Source organism: Petaurus breviceps, unplaced genomic scaffold (genome assembly GCF_028583685.1).
Source record: "Petaurus breviceps papuanus isolate PSGF00001 unplaced genomic scaffold, PetGlider_PUasm1.0 90845, whole genome shotgun sequence".
In the NCBI taxonomy this organism is placed as follows: domain Eukaryota; kingdom Metazoa; phylum Chordata; class Mammalia; order Diprotodontia; family Petauridae; genus Petaurus; species Petaurus breviceps.
In genome coordinates this window covers 25,272,642-25,282,313 of record NW_027187359.1, presented here as the reverse complement: position 1 = coordinate 25,282,313, position 9,672 = coordinate 25,272,642, and the positions used below count along the sequence as shown (strand labels likewise).

The 9,672-nt window shown below is 36.4% G+C and overlaps 1 pseudogene; it reads left to right on the top strand.

Annotated features, from left to right (window-relative positions):
* The first annotated feature begins 6,333 nt into the window (after positions 1-6,333).
* LOC138149006 (uncharacterized) lies at positions 6,334-8,007 on the top strand (annotated as a pseudogene).
* The last annotated feature ends 1,665 nt before the right edge of the window (positions 8,008-9,672 follow it).

The following is a 9,672-nucleotide window of genomic DNA, read 5'->3' as shown; positions in this document are numbered from 1 at the left end:
CTTGGTGCTTTGTGATTGGGCAGTGGGTCAAGAGGGTTGTGACATTCTCTGATCCAGGAGAAGGCTATATATACCCTAATGTGAGGTTTTGTTTTGGGGTTCACTTTGAGAAGAGTTGTGTGATTTGACCAAATGAGACTCTGGGCAGCTGTTGAGCCCCCAAGCTTTCAAAACTCAGATGTTGGTGCTTCCCTCTCTGGTAACTAACTAGGTATGGATATAAGGGTCAGACAGTTGGAAACCTGTCTGCTGGTGTTTCTTTGTATTTGTTGTCCACTTGTAACTTGTTTGTATTCTCTGAAGTTCAGGGTGCTGACCTTTTTCCCCTGAACTAGGTAAATGATATATGTTTGATTAAAGCAAGATTGTTAACCCATTTTGAGTTGCTTTCCTTTAGAAAAGCAGATTTAAGAACCTGTTTTGGCAGCCACCCTGGGTATGCTAGGGTGCTTGCTGCTACAACCACCTAGCTGTCCCAACATATCTACTCAAAATACAATAGCACTTTCCCCTTTTACTTATTCTATTTCTTTTGAACAATATATACACTTCCAGAGCCAGATTCTACTCATGGATGCCATATTTCACCATTCTCAGTGATGTTCCTGAGGTCAACCTAGCCTCCTTTCATTAGGACCTATTTATGGTGTACTTTGTGGATGTTTTCTAATTAATACATGTTTATTTTCTTTTCCTCCCACACCTTACCCACTGGAGGGGGGAGACAACAAAATGAAAACCCTTGTAATAAATATGCAAAGTCAAGAAAAACACATTTCCATATATGGAATGTCCGAAACTGTCTCAGTCTGCAAATTTAGTCCATCACTTCTCAATTAGGAAGGCAGAATTCATTATTAGTCCTCTGGAATCATGGTTGATCATTGCATTGATCAGAGATCCTAAGTCTTTCAAAATTGTTCATTTTTATAATGTTGCTGTAGTAGAAACTGTTCCCCTGGTTCTTCTTACTTTATACCACATCAGTTCATACAATTGTTCCTAGGTTTCTCTGAAGCTGTCACCTTCACTACTTTTTAAATCATGATAATGGTCAATTATATTATTATGTTCATATACATAATTTGTTTAACCACTCACTAATTGATATGCACTCCTTTGGTTCCTAGTTATTGCCATCATAAAAAGAATAGCTATATATATTTTTGAACATATAGGACCTTTCTTCTCTTCCTTTGCTCTCCTTAACACATAAGCTTAGTAGTGGTATTACTGGGTCAAAGAATATGCATAATTTAGTAACTTTTGGGGCATAGTTCCAAATTGCTTTCCAAAATGTCTGTAGTAACTTACAATTCCACCAATAGTGCATAAATTTACCTGTTTTCGTGTAGTATTTATGACGTTTGTCATATTCCATTTTGTCAACTTTGTCATTTGATGTCATTTTGATTCCATCATATAGCAAAAGCTCAAAGTTGCTTTACTTTGCATTTCTCTAATCATTAATGATTTGGATCATTTTTTTCATATAGCTATAGATAGCTTGAATTGTTTCCCTTGAGAATTGCCTGTTCGTATCCTTGGACCACTTAGCACCTGGAAAAGAAGTCAGTGCACATTTGCATAGAAGTTGAGATAATTGATTTTACAATAAATTCCTTCCCTTCACTTTTCTCAGGGTGCCTCTACTGCTATCCTTCTTCTTATATTAGAGGTACTCTCTATGGTAAATAGTTTGAGGGATATATAGTTTTCTCCCCTTTCCTCCTCTTCTGGTTTAAAACTCTTTTAGTAAGATTTGTAAAGCATCAGATCAATATATACCAAGCCCTTGTTAGGTGAACTCCATCCCTAGCCAGATCTTTTCTGTATTTAAGCTTTGATTCAGAATTACAAATCTCACCCCTGGGTTTATCTCTTGATATATTATGAATTTTTATTTTTGTTTTGTCTGATAGAATGTTTGAAATTTCTGGATTTTTTTGGATTCAGTTGATACATAATAATTTTTCCCCAGACTCTCATTTTTATTCTATGTATGTCTTTGTATAATGTTTCACATATGGGAAGGACTTACAATAATAATTAGATAGCTCCTTTCCTTCCTTCCTCCCTCTCTTCTTTCCTTCCTTCCTTTTCTTCCTCTTGCCTGTCTGCCTTTCTTCATTCTGTAACACTAACTTATCTTCCCCTGTCCTACTGAATCCAGTTGCAACAAAAGGAAGGTACAATCCTTGTAACAAATAATAATAACAAAGAAATCAAATATACACATTTGCCATGCTTCAAAATATTTGTCTCATTCTGCATTTATTTATCAAGCAAAGGGTAATGAGCTTCTCATGGTTGGCCTTTGCATTGATCAGAGTTCCTAAGTTTTTCACAGCTGATTTTATTTATACTACTATTGTCACTATATGAACAGCCTTATATATAACACATTGGAAACAAAGCTATTGGGAATCTATATTGTGATTCCACAATTACAGATGATATAAAACAAACTACTTTGATAGATTTACTTCACTTTTTGACTATTTATTGTTTGGTTCATTTTTTGACCATTTATTGTTTGATTTACAACTTCATCCACACATGTTCTCGGCTAGTCTCTCTTAGTTGCCTCTTACATCAAGTTTTCTGCAGATTCTTTGCTCTACTTCATTACTCTTATCACTGTTCCCATGTGCTGATACTGCTTTAAATCTCCTACCACCTGCCACTGTAAACTCTTTGGACATGAGTTTGTATTTTAAATTGATGTTTTGCTTTGCTGACGTTTCTCTGCTTGACCAAGGAATTAGGTGTCTGCTGGAAGAGGCACTTTGGAAGCTCTTTTTAGCCTTTGTTTTTGGGAGATCATTTATATCCGTCAAACTTCTATAGAGGATAGTGGTGATGACCATTATTTGTTTTCCTTCATCATTCCCCCATTTTGAGGTGGTGAGGTATAAATAGATTATTTGAATAGTTTGGATTGAAACTAAGTACTGTTAACCTTTCTTTTTTTCTGTGCTCTAATTTATTACCTCACTGCATATGGACAGTTGACTCTGTATGGGAGGGCAAAATTATGGCCTAAATGGGTGACTATTAAGTCAGTTGTGAGCTTTGATCATATGCATGATATAACTACAAGAAGTTTATCAATTATAGGGGACCTCAAGCAAATAATAGAATTGTTTATATATTTTCAAGGAAGAGAAGGAAGCTCACATCCTAAAAGTGGAGACCCAGGAAGTATAAAGTGACTGTAATTACTTCCCTTTGAAGATACTATACATCTTTTTGCCTTGGCTTGGGGCTACCCAGGTCTGGGAAGGTGCCTACTCATTAGGCACATTGAATGAACAAAAATCCAGTAGCCAAAGGCAACTTTATTTAATCTTACAGGAGCTAGTGAGCTATGTACAAACCCTTGTTGGTATTGCTCAATATAAATTAAAATCAAGGTCATTTGTGTTTTCTATTTTGTACAGGGCAAGGAAATAGGAAGGTCTGGTCATCTTGTCTATATTGGTGAAAGTTGAGAATAATGCCTATGTGCTCTGGAGTACTACAACTTTGTAAGTACCCCAGAAAAGTCTCCCATATCACCAAGTAGACATTTCCTTTCTTTGAAGATATAATTTATTTTAATTTTTATAGTGTTATTAGATATTCAATGTGTAGAGCACCACTCAATTCTCTTCTGGAAGAAGGTATTATTAATAGAGGTGGAAGACATTTGAATGATATAATTTATTAATCCTAAAACATGTTTTCTAGCACATATTTCACCATCCTCTTGATGTTCACCTGGCACTGAAGTCGTTGAGCATCAAAGTATATGCAGATTTAGCTTAGATTTGGATTTACTTTGTCTTACAGTGGAAAGAGTATGACTTTGGAATCAGAAGACATCAGTTTAACCTCACCTCTGGTGCTCTGTGTTACCTTGATCAAGTCACTTCAATGCTGTGAGTCTTAACTTCCTCATCTGAAATGAGGGAACTGAATGAAATGACCTTTAATATATATGGTCCCTTCTATATTTATTGGGTAATTTTGAATTCATAAAATTTCTTTGCCTATTTATCATCTGAAACAGAAATTTCAATTTTATTCATATTGTTTATGCTCATAAGACAACAAAGTGAATTAATCAACCAGTAAAATAATAATTGTTGCCTTCTGGTTCATGAGGGAACTTATCAACCAAAAAGCATTTATTAATCTCTACTAATGCAGCAAGTACTCAACAGCTCCTATAAAAATGGAGTTTGAGTTCAGTCTTGATGGAAGCTAAGGATTCTAAGAGGCAGAGTTAAGAAGAGAGAACATTCCAGACATGGAAGAGACAGGTAAAGTGTCTCTCAGATTAGAACTGCTGTGCCCTCCTTCCAATTAGATACAACTTCTTTATATTTTCTGGTTTCTTTTTTAGTAATATTAATATTTATATGGTTCACTTCCACTAGTAATGCATTTGCAGCTTAGCCTTTGTAGAAGAAACTCACATTTAAGATAATAGCAGTTAAATTAACCTTTATAAAACAGTCTAAAAATGTGATTCTTAACATTCTCTCCTTGCCTCTCCTCACGTCTTTCTTTATCTTTTGTTCAGACTTTTAAATACTGGAGAGATGTTAACTTCATACATAGTTTACATAAAATTCAGGATCTTAATTGTAGCTCCATTCACAAAGAAGAGATAAAAAATAATTCTACTAGATTCTTCTGGAACATAATTTTAAAAAAAGAACAACAAAAATAGTTTTCTTGTCTAATATTAGCTCTCACCTCATCTACAGTTTTTTTTTCCTTACCATTTTGTTGAAAATTACTAAGCTGAAAAGGTCATTAATCAATGGAAATGAAATTATCCTTTAGAAGCCTCAGCTAAGACCCTTTGGTGATAACAGTGATAAGCCCCTGGCAGTATTGACCAATTAGCACTCAGTGGTAATAATTCTATTAGAAATGGTTTCTTTGATTTTTTATTAATGTTTCAAAGTAGGGGTGGAAACTGCTTTAGTATCATTTCCAAATAGCTGTTTCTTTCTTTCTTTTTTTCTTTTTGGAGGGCAATTGGGGTTAAGTGACTTGCCCAAAGTCACACGGTTAGTAATTGTGTCAAATGTCTGAGGCCAGCTTTGAACTCAGATCCTCCTGACTCCAAGGCTGGTGCTCTATTCACTGTACCACCTAGCCACCCTGAAATAGCTGTTTTTTTTTAAAGGGTGGTAATAGTGGTACAAATTCCAAGAATGTCAATAAATATTCCTTACTATCTAAACACAATGAGAACACTAAGACAATTCATATTCCTCCATAGGGAAATAGATGTTTGGTTTCTTTGCCTAACATTTCAGATTAATGGGAAATGTATTGCTATCTAAATGTGACCAATTGAGGGGGGAGTGTAGAGAAGATTAGAATCAAATAGCTCCTTTCTGCCATCCTTTCTCCAATTTATGAATAAGTTAAACACTTTCACATTCATGGTTACAATTTTATTTTTTTGTTTTCCCCCTCCATTGCATTAAATTATTTTTTCAAATCATTAAATAATTATTGATTCAATCAAACAAGAAACATTTATTAAGCATCTAGTATGTACTAGGCACATAGTCAATATGTCATAGTTAATAAAAGGATGAGAAAAGCAGTAATGGAGTATAATTTCAAAAATGACAGAATATCTGTTTGAATCCAAGGTAAACCATTCAACATTACAGTAAAACAAGTCTAACACTATCAAATCATTGATGTCAAAGAGGCCATTGTTGATCAGTTCTATGAAGACCTAGAATATCTTCAAAATAACACCCCATTAAGATGTCATATTCCTCATAGGGGGTTGGAATTTTAAAGTAGGAAATCAGCAAGTTTGGCCTTGGAGTACAAAATGAAGCAGGGCAGAGACTAATAGAGTTTTGTCAAGATAACTTGCTGGTCACAGCAAATATTCTTTTTCAATGACCCAAAAGGTGACATGGACATCACCAGATGGTTGATATCAAAATCAGAATGATTATATATTTTGCAACCAGCAGTAGAAAAACTCTGTGTGGTCAGTTAAAACAAGACCTGGAGATGACTGTAGCTCAGATCATCAGCTTCTTATTGCAAAAGTCAGACACAAATTGAAGAAAGTAGGGAAAACCATCAGATGATACAACTATTATCCAAATAACATCCCTTATAAATATGAAGTGGAAATGATGAATAGATTTAAGAAATTAGACCTAGTAGATAGAGTGGTTGAGGAACTATAAACAGAGGTTTGCAATATTTTATAGAAGCCAGCAACAACAAAAAAAAATCCAAAGAAAAAGAAGAGCAAGAAAGCAAAATGACTGTCTGATGAGTCTTTACAAATAGCTGATGAAAGAAGGAAAATTAAAGGTAAAGAAGAAAAAGATATACCCAACTAAAAGTGGAATTTTAGAGAATAGCAAAGAGAGATAAGATTTTCTTAAATGAATAATGCAAAGAAATAGAATAAAACAATAGAAAAGGAAAGAGAATAGATCCTTCAAGAAATTTTGAGATATTAAGGGAATGTTTCATGCAAAAACAGGCAAAATTAAAGACAAAAATGGTAGAGATAGCAATAGAAGAGATTAAGAAGAGGTGGCAAGAATATACAGAAGAACAATTCAAGAAAGATTGTAGCATCACTAATAACTACAGTGGTATGGTTACTGGTCTAGAGCCAACCATCCTGGAGATTGAAGTAATGTGGGCCTTAGGAAACATTGGTAACAATAAGGCTAGTGATGGAATTTCAGTTGAGCTATTTGAAATCCTAAAATATAATGCTATTTAAGTGATGCACTTAATATACTAGCAAATTTATCAATCTAAACAGTAGCCAATGAATTGGAAAAGATCAGTTTAATACTCAATCTTAAAGGGCAGTACAAAAGAATGTTCAAATTACTGAATAATTGCATTAATTTCACACTCCAATAAGGTTCTACTTAAGATTCTACAGTCTAGGCTTCAGCAGTATGTGAACTGAGAATTAGTTCAAAAGTGTAGGCTGATTTTAAAAAAAGCAGAGGAACAAGAGATCAAATTGCCAATATTCTCTGGATTATGGAGAAAGCAGGTAAGGTGCCCCCTTGAGCTCTCCTTCAATCTTTTGAGGTACAGGCTCTGGGAGCCCCTAGACCTCTCCTAGAATCTTCCCATGTAAGGCATTTGCCTGAGGCCATGGGCCTTAAGTTGTGGCTCTGCCCAAGTCTTTAGCCCTCCTTTGTCTAGCGATTTCCCACCCTTGAACTGGCCTAGCCCACCATTGTCTATCATTGTCTATCTACCATTGTTAATCTCCAGGTAGCCTCCAGCAACTTCCCACCCTTAATCACTCATCACTGGAGTCTGACCTCATCTGACTCTTCCTGGAGACACTCCCCAAACTCCTCCTCTAGACCACCCCTAGATTCCTCCCATAACTTTTCTGTATATAAGATCTCATCTTCCCTCCATGTGGTGTGAGAGTGCCATAGAATGATCTAGCACAGACTTACTCTGTGTCAGAGGACTCTGGCCCTCTTGTCTAATGCAAGCCTCACAGATATGTAGGCTCCTTAAGAGTCTACCCAACATGGCAAACTTTCAATAAACTTTACTTTGCTTTGACTGAGAGAAGGCTTGAGTTGAATTCATTTGGCAGGACCTGGCATGTTGGTATTTTGGGGTTTTAAACCCTAACCCTACCCACATCACAAGGGAGTTACAAAAAAATCTATTTCTGCTTCATTGACTACATTAAAGCTCTTAACTGTGTGTATCATAAAATATATGGTAAGTCCTCAAAGAGATGTAAGTACCAGATCATATTACTTGTCTCCTTAAGAATCAGTTTGTGGGCTAAGAAGCAACAGTTAGTACAGCACATGGTACAACTGACTGGTTTAGCTTGGAAAAGGAGTATGATCAGTATGTATATTATCACCTTATTTTTTTAACTTATATTCAGGGTTCATCATGCAAAATGCCAAACTTGATGAATCAAAAGCCAGAAATCTCAGATATGCAGACAATATGTAGTCTGTTGGTGGAAAGTGAAATATTAAAAAGCCTCTTGATGAGGGTGAAAGAGGAGACTATAAAAGCTGGCTTGAAGCTTAACTTAAAAAACAAACAAAAAAACCCTAATATCAATACAACAGGTTTCATCATTTCCTGGCAAACAGAGAGAGAAGAAATGGAAGCAGTGTCAGATTTCATATTGTTGGGCTCAGAGATCACAGCAGACAGTGACTACAGTCATGAAATTAAAAGACACGCTGCTTGTAAGGAAAGCTATGGCAAATCTGGACAACACACTTAAAAAAGCAGAAATATCACCTTGCCAACAAAGATCTGTATAGTCAAAGCTATGGTTTTTCTAGTAGCAATGTATAGTTGTTAAGACTTAAGGCAACTTCCAAGGTTAGGGATACTAGCATACTAACTCTCCATTTATTCAGTGACAAATTAAGGCAAAACATTCACAGAACAGAGAAAATCAAAATACAGTGTAACTCAGTCATTTAGCAAGTTCTCAATTCAATTACAAAGTATCTCAATTCAACCACAAAGTACAGAGTCAAAGTCTCCCACCCCTGGCTAGTACATTCATTTAGTCAGTCACAAAGTCTCTCCTCTCAAATGGAGATTAGTTTCCAATCATAAACAAAGTACATTCATTTGGTCAGTCACAGTACAAAAAGTCAAAAGTTTCCCATGCCTGGGTCACAACAGAATTACAATTATCATCAGTTAATGCCAAGCACCTTCTCAAAAGGGGTTGTAGAGAGCACAAAGGCCATCTACCCCTAAGCTACTATAAGGTTAAGATATCATCACAGCATCTAATACCCAAAGAGAGGTCTTTTCTTTATCTTGAGTAGAGGTGAGTTCTCAGCAATCTGTTCCTGGGGGGGGAGCTTAACAAAGGGACAATATGCATTGTCAATGTCCTCATGAATTCACTCTCTGCCTGCAGAACAGTCTCAGGACCTCTGAACCAACAGCAAGGTTCTAGGACCTCTGTAACAACAGCCCTGTCCTTTACCAGCACACAAATCTGGCAAAACAACATCAAAACAGAGAGACAAAATACCGGCATCACAGTTATATCTCCTCAGTTCTCGGCAGCTCCGAGGGGCAGCTTTCAAAAGTTCTGGGCAGCTGCAACTGGCCCTCAGCTGTCTGGGTGGCTTTGCCTGGCAGTTTTCTCTCCCTTCTAGTGACTCTGACCCCCAGCAATTCTCCTCTCTCTCTGTCTCTACTATGCTGCTCCTCAAAGTTCTTCTGCCTCTCTCTGCTTGAGCCTTATCTCTAAATCCATGGCACCAGCTCCTCCCAGTTGATGTCAACAAGTCCATCCCACATGTGGGCTTCACAAGCTCTGGTTTTAACACAACTCCAAAACCAAGCCAATATAAGGGGATCTTTAAATTCCATTACCATTACAGACTGTAAGGAAAACTATGCATTGAAATGCTTTTGAATTGTGGTGTGCAGCTTAAATACTTGGCCACATAATAAGAAGACAGTACTCATTGGAAAAGAATCTGATGTTGGGAACCATTGAAATCAAAAGCATAAGTGCAGCAGAGGATGAGATGGATAATTTCATGGGAAGCAATGGATATGATCTTGGACAGCCTTTGGGAGATAGCAAAGGATAGAAAGGCCTGGTATGCTATGTTCCGTGGGATCATGAAG